Raw genomic sequence first — 17,636 nt, 5'->3', positions numbered from 1 at the left:
TGGAGAGGTTCAATTTCTATTTCAATCAATTTCAAGTGCTTTATTCGGATTGACCATTAACACACATCACCAATACATCACAATAAAATACATGAAAGAATAAGAATCACTAACATAAAATCAACATAAACCACAAGGAATGATAAGTGGCTGGGGATAAAAAGCAGTAGAGTGCATAAGAATCATAAAATTCATGAAATCCAAAAGATCCCAAATCACTTAAGAGAATACTAGGGGAGAGTATACTCATAGCCCCAACTATTCAATATAGCTTAACAGTCATAGAGCATGCAGTGGGGGGAGAATACCCGCAGCCCCTCATGGGCCACTATTACTGGGATTCCCACTACTCAGTAATCTCAAGCGCAGGAGCCACGCACGGTGGACATACTTAGCTATGGAATAGACCACCTTCCAGTCCACCGAGCGGAATAAAAATGTCATTGCCTCACCAGTGGTTCTTATATGAATCTGAAGCAGGAGAGGTCGCACATATCTTTTCTGCAGCTGCAGTAGAACTGGGCATATTAAAGTGAAATGCACCAGCGATTCATTACAAAGCGGACAAACCCCAGAATTAAAATGAGACCAGGAAGATATATGGCTTGCAACAGGCAAAAAGCCAAGTCTAAACCGTACAAAGATAGAGCGTTCGTATGGGGGGTGAATCATATCGAAGACATTAAGGCAATTACCCAGCAAGTTGATGCAGCAAATCTCCGGCCCATTCTTTAATGCTATTGCCAAGGACTCCAACTTTTCTTTGGAATTAGCCTTGGCCAGTAGTTTCAAAACATGTTTCGAGGATGCACAACAATCCCTTGGAGAAGACCACATTTGACTAGCGTTCAATCTCGACTAAAGGGATCTAACATGCCACACCCAACCACAGTTACCAGCCCCATTTAGGTAACAAAATTCCACTACTGCCTCCCTATAGGGCAACAGGTCTGGAGATGCCCACAGCCAGAGCCAATATAGAGCTGGTCTTAAAGATATTTGGTCAGCCACGGGCAAGGCTTGCAAATCCAAAAGAAGCAGGGAGGTAGGGGCATTCTTTGGTAGCAACAATACATTCTTGAAAAACATGTTCTCACTCACAGACAGCCCCTTGGTAACAGCATACCCCCAAACCTCAGTGCCATACATTGTGGCCGGAAGAGCCTGGCTCCTGTACAATTCTATAGCCGGTGAAATCGCCCCACTTCCCCTGCTCCGAAAGAAGGAGGAAATTCCACACCCGTATTTAGACTAGGTTCGCCTGGCTTTTACCGCTTGGTCTGTCCAACTTGACGCCTCATTAAACCTTATCCCAGAGTAGTCAAAATGTTTGACCTGTTCTAGGGCTTGGCCGTTAACCGATACCCTCAAATTATGTGACTTGGTAAAGGTGGTTTAAATACCATCACCTTTGTCTTTGAGACATTAACAGCCAAGCCAAGGGTATCACAATTCTTCACAAATATATCCAAGGCTGCTGCAAGACCCTTTGGAGTAGTAGCAAGGATTGCAGCATCATCCGTGAAGAATAAGCATGACCATCGCGTTACACCAATTCTAGGGGGTCCATTGCACTTACTTCTAATGTGTCAACAATTTCTTGGATAAATAGAACAAAAAGAAGGGGCACCAGGACGCAGCCTTGGCAAACTCCTCTTTTAACAATAAAAGAGTTTCTGTGTTCACCTCCAATCCCATACCTGACTTTTGCACTGGAATTAGCATAAAGAAGCTTAATAGCATCCAATAGGGGCTGGGGAACATTCCTCTTCTCCAAAACCTACCACAGTTTACCCCAAGAAACCGAATTGAACGCCAGCTTAAAATCAATAAAGATGACGTACACAACCTTTTTTTTTTTTTACAAATCAAAGCTCCTGGGCTGTGGCCAATGTCATGTGGCTATTTGAGCTATTTGTCTTTCTGGAATTCCATACAATAATTGCTAGACTTATTAAAGGTTTATTTCAAGCACACTTCAGGGGGTGAGTCACTGATTTAGTCTGTTCTTAAACACCTCAAATTCACAATGCAGACAAAATCCTCCAAAATGCATTTAGAGTAGATTAAGCATCCATTTCGGACTATGGGCCTCATTACAACCCAGGCGGTAAGTTCCCTACTATGTTTACACCATGGTGGATGGCGGATTTACCGCCCCATTCCAAGGTGAGTGGGGCGGTAAATCCCCATTCCCCATTTACCCTTCCCCATTCCCATTTTTGCCCCATAGGGCATAATGGGAGTGGGGAAGGTGCTAATTACGGCACCGTAATTAGCACCAAGGCGGGTTAGCGCCTTGCATTTTAACGGCTGCTAAAAGCAGGCATTAAAATGGTAATCAGGCGTTAAGGGTTAACGGCGCCGACGGCCCTTAACGCCTGGGTTGTAATGAGGCCCTATGTATTTTAATTTTCACAAGTTGCAGTTATAGCATGTTTTCTTCTGCCGATACATATGGTTATCCATCCTTGTATGAAATGCATATCACGTTACTGTAACATTGTAACCATATTTTTCATAGTGTACTTAGAAACAATGCTATGTGATGTCACTTCCTGTTTTGTCAAGGGGTAAATGATCATGTTCCATCGCTCCCGTGATGTCACTTCGGGGTGGGGTCAAATTACATCACTTCCTGTGATGTCATCAGAGGTCAAGGGTCATGTGATGTCACTTCCGCTACCCCTGGCATTTTTGTGAAATGATGTCCCTGGACGTACAGTTTAATTCTACAGAGTTCAGTATATTTCTCTATAAGCAGGAACAATAAAAGGCAGTGATCCATCCACTGTCCCTCTGCCTGCTCTACACCCCGCCTGAGCATTAGAGATGACATCTGTCTCATCTGCCCACTTCTGGAGCTTAATTTGCAGAATCTTGCCAAATGTCTTGCCAACACTGTCCAATAGGGAGATCGGGCGATCATTTTCAGGACGCTCCTTGCCTCCCTTTTTGTAAATTGTAACAATCATAGCCTCCAACTAGGTATAGGGCATCAAGCCGGACCTAATAACTGCATTAAAAGTTCTCATCAACATCAGGATCCAAATTGCCGGCTCGTCATGGTAGAAATCAATTGGGATCAGGTCCGGCCCTGGGGCCTTGCCCAATCTCTGGGACAATAGTGCTTCCCCAACCTCTAACTTACAAATAACCAGCAGCCCCTCTGGCCTATAAGACATTGAGGAGTGTTTCGCAGAAATTACCTGGTTGAGGAGAAGTGCTGTCTCTAGAGAGGAATGGAAAGAGGCAGCAGACACAGATGAGGTGCTAAGAAGAGCAACAGATTATTGTATATAGGGGTAACCTGCAGAGAGAGCATTACGGGGTGATTTAAGTGACATGTGGAAGGTTGCAGAGGAGATAAGTGTACAAAATGGATGTCTAATGAGGGGCTTATTGTTGGTGCCACCTTCTTTGTTGAGAATTAAATTGATCACACTGGCACATGAGGGATATTAGAACCAGAAGGAGATTGAGGGCAGAAGTTTGGTGGCTTAGAATGGACATGAATGTTAAGAGATGTGTGTAGGAATGTGTACTGTGTGAAAGGAGTGATAAGTTAATGGCCACAAGGAACAGTCCAATGATATATGTGAGCCTACCTGAAGGAGCATGGAACATAATTGCTATTGACATTACAGGTCCATTTCAAGTCTTGCAGGAATATTGTAGCTATCTTGTGTGTGCCATGAACTATTACTCAAAATGGCTAATAGTGTAGCCCATGAGAGAAGTGAATACGCAAAACATGATCAAATGTTTGGAAAAGATTTTTGCGAGTGAAGGTGTGCCGGAGGATATTGTATCTGACGATGGCATGCAATTCAAGTCTTGTTAGATTAATTATTTTGTTACTGATCACAACATAAGACACTGGTGTACATCTTTATATCATCCATAGAATAATGGAATGATAGTGCGATTCAGCTGAAGAATGAAGGAATTTGTGCAAATGTGTGTACATAATGAATGGGATTTCAAGAAAGAATTGACATGTTTTCTGTTTTCATATTGGGCCACCCCTCGTAGCATGACAGAGGTGTTGACTTTTGAGATGATAGGAAGGTGTTTACTGTGCACTTCCCTGAATATAAACTGGATGCTTAAGGAGGGAAGGAAATTCAGATGGCATAATACGGCCAGTGAAGAATTGGATGAGAGAGTGAGAAAGAAACAAACCAGCAAAAGAGATACACTGATCAGAAAATATGGGGCAAAAGGTCATTGCATACGAGAGGGAGAAAAGATACGTGTGAGATTATATGTGAAGGTAGTAAAGGGTATACCGCTGTGCATGTGGATTGTTGGACCTTTGAGTCCCGTGCCTTGCTAAAGTATTAATCAGTGGTGTGCTGAAACACTGGAAATACTACCATTCCACTCTAGTTAAGATTAATGTAGAAAACGAATTTCCCTTCTGCGCATGCTCCTACCCATATCCTGTACCATGAGACCAACGCTGGTAATGATTTGTGAACGTTTTCTGTGATTTCACAGGAATGTATTATTATTACAATTGATATATCTTGTTACTTCACAGGATGTATCATAAGGCCTTTTCATTAAAATGTGTGTTTTGAAAACGTACTAGACTTCAAGTGTCACTGTATTGAAGTTATTGAAGACAATCACAAATCCTTATTAATTAATTATGTAATCAAAGCCTAATCCGCAGGACCAAACAATATAGTAATAAAATTAAATCATTGTGTAATCAATGCCTAATTCACAAGAGCAAATACAATGGTTGGATCTACACACATCAAAACCAAGCAAATACAGTGGTTTTTTCCTAAGAAATCTAAGCCATTATTAGATCATTCTGTGATCGATGCCTAATCCTCAAAATCAAATACAATGGTTGGATCAATACGAACCAAAACCAATCAAATTCAATGGACAATTCCTTAAGTACTGACGCCAACTACATGGCCATGAGGTTTGCCACTAAGGCTTTGTCAAGGCGATTCTTAAGTGATGTTTCCTGTTGATCTAGAACAAGGTAGAAAAGGCAGGGAGCCAAAGAAGGGCAGGGACAATTACTAAAACCATTCAATTTCTATGTTGCTCATTGACAAGCATCCGTGAATCATGACACAGTATTCTAAACTTTTATAGTGAGAAGCTCAGCTACATATATCCTTCCATTGTTCACTCACTTGTTGACTGACGTGTAATTTGATCCTGGTACCTTGTATCCTAGTAATTAAAAAGGATGGATCTCTTAGTGTATTCTTCACAATAGCTGGCGCTGTTCAAACATTCAATTTTTACTTACAGTAGGGTTGGATTTGTGTCTTATTGTCCTTTGTTATTTACTGATACTTCATCTCATTGACCATTGTCTGTATGTCATATTAAGAAAACATTATTTTATCTTATGTAACTGTTAAAGTAGCAGATGGGTAGGTGGGTTGCAACCCAGTACCATCTGTGATTTAAATGTTTAGGTTATCTATAATTCTACTCACCCCATTGTTTGCTATGTTAAATTAAACCGTACCATTCTATATTTAAATGCACAATTGCATATTGCTGCGGTCGGCAATTCATCTAAGTGGCAGCGTCCTGCGTGTGTGTTGCGGCGCCATGTTAACCTTACATTTAAGCCAAATCCTCACATAACATCATGACGTATTTGCGTCTGACATTATGTGTAAACAACGTTGACGTCACTGAACGTTCATCCCTTTAATTACATGCTGTACCTTTACTTATTAAGGCTTAGACAGATATATTTTATTATTTTCGTAGACAAATATCAATTCTCCTGATATAAACACATTATTTGGGTTAGCAGTTCTGCTATTTAACTCTGAAGTGGGCCATTACAGCAATGCATACTGTTGGTCAATAGGTGCTACTAAGCCTGTTAGGGCAATGTATTTCAAATAGTGCAAAGTATGTTGTCCCACAGGTCATTGGGCCTCATTACACGGTAGGCGGTAACCATGGCGCTATTAGCGTCATGGTTGCCGCCGGTACCGTAAAGAGTCTGCCTTGGTGGATGGCGGAATTACCGCCCTACTCCAAGGTGAGCGGGGGCGGTAATTCCCCATTCACCAAGGCCCTTCCCCATTCCCTTTTTTGCCCCATAGGGCATAATGGGAATGGGGAAGGTGCTAATTATGGTACCGCAAATTGCGGTACCGTAATTAGCTCCGAGGTCCCTTTGCGGGTCCTGTCCTTAACGCCTGGAAAAACCAGGCGTTAAGGGAGGACCCGCAAAGGGACCTCGTAGTAAGGCCCTTACCGGTACCAGTAAACCCTTACCGCCTACCGTGTGACGTATTCCGAAAAGTGGGTGTACATTGTCCCTCTGGTCAGAAGGTTGTGTCCAATGACTTATTGAGTCTTGTCAATGTTACATAGCTAATGCAAGTAATTAACTCAGCATTAGCACTAACATATTCCCAAAGTGGCACGTTAGTTACATGCAATGTCCAGTAGAGGTAAATTAATTTATTTTCGTAATTCATGTAATTTTATACTGACATTGTCAATGAATGAAAAATATACAATATGTTGGGTATGACCAACTTTAAAAGTAGTTAATATAGTACCCGTGGGGCACCTCCTATTTTTTTATTTTTTTTATTTAAAATGCACATGGTTTATATCTTTAAACCTTACATTTGTACATTTCTCAAATTCATGAAATCAAGAATAAAACTTCTACATTCATTATTACCAGAAGAAGGATGACAAAATGTATCAAGTCATTACTTGTGATTGGATGTCCAACCAAAAACATATAACTGCTGTTATCATCGTTTTGTTATTGCCAGTTAGTATGAGCGATCAGCGCTCCTCAGGGTCCAGTATTTTGGTTGTTTTCAGATATAGTTGAGCGATTGCAAAGCGTGTATCTGCAAGTGCTGGACATTGTACCAAGATATGCTGGAGGGTTTCGGTGGTTTCCATTTGTTTACAGAATCTACAGTTCTGTACGCGGTTCGTAGATTGTTTGCCGTTTGTGGGTTGGTTTCGTATCCCAAGGATTTCCTGGGTCGGAAGTATATTAAATCTGAGTCGCATAAAGAGATCACGGATCACACGGTCTGGAAAGAAATTAAGGCAAGGTTGCAATTCGTTCAAGTCGCTCACATCGCCTGTACAGTTCAACGTTAGTTTATACTGATACTTTTCCTTCTGTGTCGTTATCCAGTCCAGTCTTGCGATTTGGAGTTTTGCTCGTTGTGGTCTATTAATCAGAGTATCCATGGATATGTCACTTTCTATTCACTGGACATTGATGAAATCTTTCCATTTATTCAATGCTGTGGCATTGATATTACCTGGATTTGGTCGCAGGATGTCCTAGGCCGGGATCCGGTCACTATTGATCAATTTCCTAAGCAGATCAAGTTGTTTCCATCTTATGATGGATTGGAGGGATTGTAAACCGAGTTTGAATCTAATGCGTGAAGATGGCACGGAGTTCAGAAGCGTTAAAGCCTTTGTCCAGAAGATTCTCTCTAATTTGTCCCATATATCCGCCTGTATGTTAATCATAGTCTCGCCACCGTATGTCAAAATGGGTGTCACTTTCTGTTTATAAAACAAGATGATAGGTTTCAGTGAGTATTTCCCGCATTTTTTATGTACTATCAAACCTTGTCATGCTAAGGTGCGTGCTTTGGTTTTCAGGTGGTCTGACCAAGGTTGCTCACCTTGGGATTTGTTGATCCAATCCCCCAAGTACTTGATGGTCTGAACTTAGTTGATTTTTTCTTTATTCAAGAAAAAGGACGACATTTTAGCCGTTGGACCCAAGGAGCGGGATAGGGTCATGACTTTGGTTTTCTTTACATTTATTTCCAATTCGTTGGTATCCATGTACACATGGATGTTGTTCAGTGCTGTTTGTCGATCTTTTGGAGTTTTGGCAAAAATGACAATGTCGTCAGCATAGAGAATCGATGTAACTGGTGTAGAATATAATTTCGGTGGGTTTATTAAGTCAGAAGTCACTGTTTCTTCAAAATCTGAAGTGAATACGTTGTACAAGGCTGTGGCGAGCGGGCAGCCTTGTTTCAACCTATGCCATGTTTTTATTGGATGCGTTCCAATAAAAACATGGCATAGGGCGTGGAGGCCGGTCTTGCTCAACTGTATCTGAACTTCGGTGTTAGAATATAGAAGTTTTATGGGTTCGATGATGTTTCTTGGACAGCCCCACTTCGTCAGCTTGGCCCATAACATATTTCTGTTAATTTTGTCAAAAGCAAGATGTAAGTTGATGAATGCGGCATACGTCTGGGTTTTTGATCTTATTGTTTCATGTTTAAGCAGGTTGAGAATGAAGAGGTTTGTGTTGGTCCCGACTTGCTTGACAAACCCTGTTTGCCTTATGACTTTTCCCTTTTCTTTTAATGCCCAGATGTTTAATTTGGAGAGCAGGATATTTGCAAATATTTTCCCCAGGGGATCCAAGAGCGCAATTGGCCGATAATTTAGAGGGTTCTCTGTCGGTCTGTGCTTGTAAATTGGAATTAAGATAGATTTTGGCCATGAACATGGTATTTGATTTGTTCTGTTTATCAATTCCAATAGTTGTCTGAACAAGTCTGCCCATATGTCAGGGTTCTTTTGTATGATGGAATTAGATAACCCATTTGGCCCAGGCGCTCGTGACACGTTTAGTTTGTGTATGGCATCATTTATGTCTGGTGGAGCCCAATCAAGTGACAAATTACCATGAACAATTAATGTCTCCTCCGTTCTCATGTACAGCCTTTTTTTATATAGTTGTTGGAAGTGGATTGTCCAACTAGCTTCTGAGACTTCGGAGATCATATTATCACTTGCAGATGTTTGTTGGTTTAGCAATTTCCATAGGTCTCTGGTGTTCCTTGCACCCATTGCTCTCAACATGATCTCAGCATCATTCTGTTCAAGAGTCATCTTTGCAGTTTTTAGCCAGTTTTTATATTTTTATTTGGCTTGTTTGATCTTCATTTGTTTCCCCGGCAGAGGTTCTTTTTTTATTTGTTTTAACTGCTTCCTTATAGCTTTCTTCCTTGAAGCTATTATATGGCTGTAAGTATGCCAATGAACGTTTTTTCTGGGTTTTCATGGGTGCTGGTCCCTGTTGAAAGTTGTGTATTATCCATTCGTAGTTTAGTTTACCTTTGTCTGCCATCTGTGTTCATGAAGATAGCAGGAAGTTGCTTTGTTTGATCTTGGGTCAATTTCAACCTCATAGCAGCCATGTTTGTTTCTAGGTCCGGTATTTTTAACCCGGACTGGATTCTGTCTTGTGGTAGACCGTGTTCTGATCAAAATACAGTGATCGCTATCCTCTATGTAGATGTTGTTGGTGCATTGTATCAGAACTTGATCGATATATATAACCAATGATCCCCGTACTATTCCCGCGTGACCAGGTCATAGTCGGGATCTTGGTGGTGTCGTCAATGGCGTCAAGCCGTTTCATATTTCTGTAGCGCATCTCTTTAGACCATCTTTGGGCACGCTGTTCTAACCTGTGTTTGTCGAGCTCTTGGCCATCTCTGCAGTAGAAATGAATATTCAGGTCGCCGCATATAATGAAGGCGATGCCTGGATATTTGATTGCAGCTTCGTCCATTGCTGTTAGAAATGAGTGGATGAAAATTTCATCTCAAATTTTTGGGGGATTCCAGTATGTATTTAGGATTCGCAAGTACTGTTTCCGGCGACTTGTAGGACTCTGGTGGTTGGCGTTGCTGGGTGTCAGATCTTGCAGCAGTATTGCTATTTGAATCCATTGATTAATGTTCTGGCTTTCAATTACTTTCAATTGCGCACCCATCTTAATTAAGATAAGTAATCCTGCGGATGGCCGTCCTTTATGTCCGCAGATGGCCAGGTTCAAATATGTAGTGAAACCATCACACACCGTTTTTTGTTGTAGCCATGTCTCTTGTAGATATATCAGGTCAGCGTTTGTTAGATCTGGTCTGCTAGCTCGATATACGTGTTCAATGAGCATATAGTCAGTGTGCTATTAGCTTGGGAGGTTCCCTTCTAATGATTTCCGTGAAAGCTAGAGTTTGTTGTTGTTCATGAATTGCTCATCTCCCTCCAAAAAGGTTATCTATCCTTCTGAGAATATGATTTATCTTGTCGATAGTCTCGAGTGTAGCAACTCGATATCTTTTTTCTAGAAATAGATTTTCTGCTTTCTGAATAGGCACTTTCACATGTGCTTATTGATGAGTACATTGTTGTGTTTCTCATGTCATCTGTGGTGCTCTTGAATACGTCATATTTCGAGTCAATATTCAGTTCTGTAACTTTAATATGGAATCCCAAAGCACGGAAGTCATCTGTATGAGATACAATCAGATGTAGTGTCTTGCTGGTGGTACATTTAATCCAAATGCGATCCAGTCTGTTTGGATCTATGAACTCAATTAATTGAATATCTTTTGTTGTTACTGTTCTTAGCTCGGGCATCACATGTAACAGTTGTAAGGTGTTTGTTCTGTTGAGGATCAGGATATCGTCGCATCTGCCCACTTTTTCCAGCTTTATCCCGTTCCGAGCATGTTGCTTTCTAGGGTCTTTGAATTGTGGTAGTTTCAGTGATGCAGGAGCTGATTCACGGGCAATTTTGTTGTCTAGTGGGGTCTCCGATATGGCAGTTCCATCCAAATTCATACCAGTCATGGGTCTAGTACTGTCACGGTCAGCGGAGTTGTCACCATTGGGATTTGTTGCAGACTGTTGCTCTGAGTGTGTTTGTTCATGATAATCTATTATTACTTGAGAGGACTCATTTAACTGTGAATCCTCTTGTTCATTTAGTCCATAATCGACCTTCGAGTAAGTAGATAGATTCATTAGTAGTTCCATTGTGGCTGCATCTATTTTGTCTGATTGTTTTTCCAGGGTGATCTTTGTTTGTTGGCTTGGTTTTGATTTGCTCTGTCCTTCTTTGGGTGTTTCCATAAGGTTGTTTTCCTTATTTTGTGGGGCCGTACGGGGGGTTTTTGTATGTTGGGTTGGTGGTATGGTTAAATTTCGGAGAAAAGCCCTGGCGCCCTTTTGTTGTTTTTTAATTTGCTTCTTTGGTTTCGGTAGCACCGGATTAGCTTGCAGATGCGGGCGTGTTTGGTCAAAGATGCTATATGAGTCTTTATTTTTAAGCGCAATTTAAGGGCCGGACAAGGGCTTTGGTGGTGCTGGTTACCTTTTGGGATGTTCGGGTCGGAGGTTAAGTCAATTAAAAGTTCTTCCACAATGTCTGGGGCTGTCCTGGCTGTAGGGTTCACGTTATTGGTCTTATTCGATTGGGGTTCCGGATGTGCCGTTTGTGTCACCATATTTTTGGAGGGGGGGTGTAGGGTCTGATGACCGTGTTGCTTACGTTGGGGTACTTTTGCATTGGTCATGTTTGCATGCATGAGTTCATGGAGGTCCTCCGTGATGTGAACTTTTTCTGCCCTGTCCTTTCGTGCTATGTCGGCTAGTCTTTGTTGCCACGCTGCACTGACTTAGGCCTCTGCTTGGATCCGGGCTTCAATTTTGATCATCAGGACTTTGTGGATTTTCTGCTTAGAGTATATTGATGCCAATATTGTTGCTTGGTCTTGGGCGGCCTCCACTTGCGCTTCTTGCAGTTTCATAGCTTATGTAGACACCACAATTAACATGTTCTGGAGGTCCACCATTGTTCATGTGCTCAGGAGGCTGTGTCTGTGGTGGATTAGGTATTCCATTTTGAAACAGCGTACTCATTATAGGGTATACCTGCGGGTGTGTCGGATCGTGGAGAGTATCTTCATGGGGCCTTTGAGATTGATCAAGAATGTTTCTTGTTGCCCTCCTTTTATTCTCTTGTAGCTCCATTAGCGCTTCCATCTCAGTTAAATCTAGAGAAAGTCTTTGCAGTCGTTGTTTTGTGGCCATCTGTGGCGGAAGCTCATGTAGTTCTGATTTAGTTCTTCGTTCATGCAGGGATTTCCATCTTAATTTGGCAAGCCTGGCTCGATCTTTTTGCGAAACTCCTGAGTGTGATCCATCTGAAGCTGATTGTGTGTTAGTTGGTTTAGTGTGGATCAGTTCCAATTTCGATTGAGGGGAGACATCTTCAACTCCTTTGGGCACACATGCGAAGGGTTTTTTGGTAGAGGCGAAAGTCATGTTTTTCTCTTTCATGTTTACAGTTTGTTCTGGGGGAGGTCTGGTTCTGATTGAAACGATTTACATGCCTTGCGTGGTGATGTCTCGCTACCCATCTTGGGAGGCATTTGCTCATGCTCCTGATGGTCATTTGGTTTATTGCTGGTGCTAGCAGCTTGGTCAGGGTGTGAATCATGCAGGTTATTGACCATTGGAAACTTATCTTTGTTGTTGTATGGGTTCTGTTCCCTACTTTCATTTCAGTATCCACAGTTCCCTCCTGGGGCATTATCACTGAGTCGTTCATTGTAAGTGAGACAACCTTGCTTATGATTGGTCCTTTGGAAGGGAAATCCTGTTTTATGCTCAGTTCAGGGCCAGCTGTTAGGTTGAGAGTGTCTGCATTTCCCTGTGCATTTATTAAGCCAGATTGGAACCGGGCTTGGGTCTGATGTCTCGTCTGCGGCCGGTTAGATGTCACACATTGGTAATTTCCTTGTATGTCAACCCTTCAGTGAACTCGGTGTCCTGAGGGAGGGGTTGAATAGTGACTAGTTAACCAATCAGGGAGCATTTTTGCAAATGGGCACAGGTTTCGAGACCAATCGTAGCTCTTATCAAGATCACACTGTAACCTATGCTGTATCGAGGCAACACCACAGAGAGGTAGTTATACCTGCCTGGTCGTTGACCGAACAAGGCAGGCTATTGAGGCACGTTCTGCAGGTTTGTGCTTTAAAGTTTGTTTGAGGAAGAACAGTTGTATCATGTGTTGTAGTTTGAGGGGGCGAGCACAATGTAGACCTGTCGTCGAGTGATGCGCTTTAGAGCCTTGTTTGGCCGGGCTCGGGTGTAGGTGGATTTCAGACGGGCCGTGCGGGTCAAAGGAAGGATTCCTGCAGTCCCCACACGGCCGTTCACAATGTTAAATTGTGTTGTTGGCAGGTTCACAACTCAGTTAAAGTCTAGGTGGACTGCCCCGCAGTGTGTCTGGACATAGTTTTCAGACCTGGTTCAATGGAAATCGAGTTGAGTTAGGTTTTGTGATAGCAATGCCGTGTGGGTCAAAGGAGTATCCTGCAGTTCCCATGTTGCGGCGATTTCTCTTTGTTACAATAGCTGGGTGCGTTGAGGGGAGTTTTACCTGTGTTAAGCGTGTGTGCGCTGTCCCCGTCTAGTTGCTCCTAGGGCCTGTTTGCCAGTAATGCTGGTTCCTTCTTCCTTGACTTTCTGGGACTTCCAGGGACTCCAGTGACTCTGCACTGACTCCGCTCTGCTCCGCGGTTCGAGCTGCTTAAGAGTTCTGGAACTGCCTTCCTGGTGTAGGAATGGTAGAAAGACTCAGATTTTGCCAAAATTCAACCAAAATGAAAGTAAAGTCTGCACTCCACACCACTCCAGTGACTCTGCACCGACTCCGCTCTGCTCCACGGGTCGAGGTGCTTAAGAGTCCTGGAACCGCCTTCCTGGCCTAGGAATGGTAGAAAGACGCCAAAATTTGACCAAAATGCAAGTACAGTCTGCACTCCACACCACTGCAGTGACTCTGCGACTCCTATTGAAAAAGAGCGTAATGCTGGCTACACATGAGTCAGCCCCAGAGATAGCCTAGGACTCCTCTTATTTAGAAAGATATAGAGTAACAAACAATCATGCCAGTACTGGTATTAGGACATTTCAGTAAAAGTGCCAGTTAAATCTCAATATAGGGAACCATGGCATATTGATCATAGGAATGTGAGATACTTTATACTTTAAGTAACCCCACGGATTCATGTTATAAAACAATTCCAATTCATTGTCCACGTTTAGTCCTGATACCATGGTTTGCAGTTTGTAAATATATCTTGCTTCCAGTTTCCTTAAGTCCATCCAGTTCTCTTTTCCCTGCTCTTGGGGATGCCTTTATTTGGTCAACTGCCAATAATTTGATATGCCTCTTGTTGTCCAATTGGTGAGGGTATAATAACATGCGTTAGTCAAAGGAGAGTCAGAGAGTACAAAGGAAGTTGTATGTTTTTGGAAAATGGAGAAAGATGGATCATCAATGGAAAGTGAGGCGCTGGATAAGAGGTGTAAGTGGTCCTGGGCAGGATTTAGTAAGATATGGTGTGCATAAAGGACATGCAACACATCAGTGCAGTGAAAGAGAAACATTAGTGCTTGTCGGAGATGTGAATGCATGTAATGTGTGGAACAGAGTATAAGAGAGACACAGAGCAGAAGAGGATGGAGATCAGCAAGAAGCGTACCTTCCATTAGACACAAAGATTATGTAATGTATTAAGAAGTAACAAAGTTGGGATTGTTAATGTTTAAATAAAGGGAGGGAGATTTGTTGTGTACATATACCTGCACAGGATCACCTGCGCGTGAGACCTAACCCTCAACCTAACCACAGAAGCCACATGTACACAACCCTTTCACCTTGGTTGGCAGCAGATGCCCCCTTTGATACACAGGCCACCTGAAGGCAACCAATGGGGGCAGAGGGTTAGGTATATGCTGTATGGTATGGGGAATTAGGGTAACCAGAAAGAGGTTTAGGAAGAGAAAATGGATGGGATGAGGGTCAAATGGGAAGTACACATGCCAACAACCTGTAATCTCACTCTTTTCCAGAACTCCCTTACAACCTATACCACACTGCTCCTGTCCCAGCACACCTGCCCCTGTTATGTACCTTTGTGTTGCACACTGCCTAAACATATTCTCCTGCTGAACATATTACTAAACCAATTCACTTCTTAGAGATTTGTACATAAATTGCTTGCATGCTTCAATGGGCCCTGACACCCTCCTGCCACAGAACATGCACCAAACAATCTGCACATAAGTACTCCATGCACAGATTCATGCTCTCCTCCTTGTTGCTCAGTATTGACAGCTCCAACTTAACAATTAATTCAGTTGCACACTCTCTTATTAATAATGGTTATGAATAAGGAAACCATCTGAAGTGGATATTCAAAAAAAGTCAATTTCATTTGGGAAAAAAATGGTTAGATTTCATTCTTTCGTACAGTAGAGGTATAATCCTATTTTTTTCACGTCCATGCTTATGGGGAGAACGGAAGTAGTAAAAAAAAGGATTTACACATATTCACGTGGATCCACTGAAATAACACTCTGTTACCACATCTATGGCAGTATTTCTGTAATTGAGTGGATTTCCAGGATTACATCCAGGAGAAATGGTAGATATCGCCAGAGGGCCTTAGTGCTTGGTTAGCGCACAGACCCAATGTGGCCATTCAGATGTTTTAGACTTCAAATCCCATCGATCCTGGCCAGCGATTTCAGCCTTGAAGGATTGTGGGAGTTGTAGTCCAACACATCTGCTGGGACACACACGTAGTAACCATGCTATAAATGGTTCACCGTCAAGGTATTGCAAATGGGGAGTACGTGTGGATTTCTTGTTAGGTTTCGTTGTCTTGATTCCAGGCTGTATTCATTTCCGCTTCTTTTAGCGACTTTGTTTCTCTAGCCTTTTTCATTACTACTACAGAGTTTCTTCTGTTTATCATTATGGTGTTTTGTTCCATCGCAACTGCAGAGCTGAAGTCTTTCTTACACTTCTATGCTGATGTCATCATCTTTGATATGCCACCATCACCTAGAACATTTGCAATGGCAGCCATAGAAACCCGGGTGAATGTTCAGCCAATGACACACGCAGATGTATACTGAACTGATTCAGTAAGATAGTAAGAGTGTATGAATGGGTTCCTACCTTTCAGAATGCGCTTTGACCACAGTAAGATGCTAAACATTGTACCCTTGTTGTTTTCTTACCTCTCACCCCAGCCTTTTCATAGAATTTCTGGCATGCGTTAATTTTCAGGACATGCCACGCAACACATAATTATATTAATTTCACATGGAAACCTATTATGATATAGCACAGTACAGTTACCCATATAAATATATGTACCTATTAGTAAATGAATCTGAAATTACATTTCACAGTATAATTCATTGCATCATTAGCACACTGGGCGGGGGAGCCAGCCAATCAGGTGGCTAGGAATGCGGGCTTGAACCACCGGTACAAGCCCGCGTTCCAAGCCGCCTGACAGCCGACTCTCCTCGCTGCCATCTTCCCCCCACCATTCGTCCCTTTTTTGTGTCTTTTCTTCACCCCCAACCCTCCCTGGTACAGCCGCCGCATTCGCTCCTTCTCTTCGCCTCCCGCAGGCCACAATGAAAAGTGAAGAGGGGCTACGTATGAAGTGCTGCTTCCCTTTCTATGGGGGCCATCTTGAAAAGGGTTTTCCTTCCTAATTAATACTGTAGTGATAAATTCTTTAATTGATGAGCATGGAATTGTTTCTAGCATGTTATTGCTATGCTTTGGCATTCACTCCAAAAGTTAAATTGCTTAACTTCTAAGTCTTTATGCATTTTATTTTTGCCACCCCGCTTCTACCGGTTTTAGACCTGTGAGGACTTGGGCATGTTCTGCCTTCCTGAAAGACCTTGTTTTGCTACTTTTAGCTGCTGTGTTTCATACTCTTTGTGAAGTCTTTTTGGAAACTTAAATACTTTACGTAAAGATCGAAGTTGTTTTGGCGAAGGCAACTTAGTGATTGTTTTTATGTCCAATACAATTCCCGAAAGATCAAATGTGGAGTTGTACACGCAACTGAATCTGAAATTGTGCAATTGCATATTAACAAAACATAATCTTTCCAATTACAGACCACCATTAACAACTTGAAGCCGGATATTAAGGATGAGGACTACTGGATCGGACTGAGGAGAAAAGAACAAGACTGGATGTGGGAGGATGAGACTGCATTTAACCCAGACATGTAAGCTCTACCGATCTATGATGCCACCTCTTTTCTTACTCTTGTAAAACCTGAAATCCAAATTAGAATTCTGTAGAACTTTCACTGACCTTGTCTCTGCAACTGAGTTCCAATCATTTGTAGAGAAACAAGAGATTTATTCAGTAACTCTATAAAAATATAAATGGACAGAAAACTTGATATTGATGACTAAAGAAAATGTGTGTCCTTGTTTGTTTATTTATTTTATTTATATATCACGCCTGACCCAGGGGTATATTGGCGCTTAGGGTGAGGAATGGGTACAAGATGCAGTTATATATACAGCTTACAGATAGTAATACAAGTAATATACATATTTCAGGTGATAGATTCAACGTAACAAAAGAATAGTAGTACGACTTGGTGTCAGGTGTAAGGACAAGTGTTCGTAGTGAGGTAGGTATCATTACTCTTTGTTCAGTAACCATATGATGACATGACTTCTGAATATTTTGAACGTTGGGCTAGTTTTAATGTCCTGTGGAAGTGTATTCCATAATTGGGCGGCTAGGACCGGGAAGCTAGTTCCGCCAGCTCTTTTTAGATTGTACCTAGGCACCACTAGGCAGGATGTGTTAGTGGATCTTGTGGTTCTGGTGGACTGTTTCAGGGTAAATTTATCCGTGAGATATGGTGGGGCCTGGTGGTTCAGGGATTTGCAGGTGAGGCAGATGGTTTTTA

This window comes from Ambystoma mexicanum, chromosome 3p, assembly GCF_040938575.1.
Source record: "Ambystoma mexicanum isolate Mex_15411 chromosome 3p, UKY_AmexF1_1, whole genome shotgun sequence".
Lineage (NCBI taxonomy): Eukaryota > Metazoa > Chordata > Amphibia > Caudata > Ambystomatidae > Ambystoma > Ambystoma mexicanum.
This window is presented reverse-complemented; position numbering follows the sequence as displayed.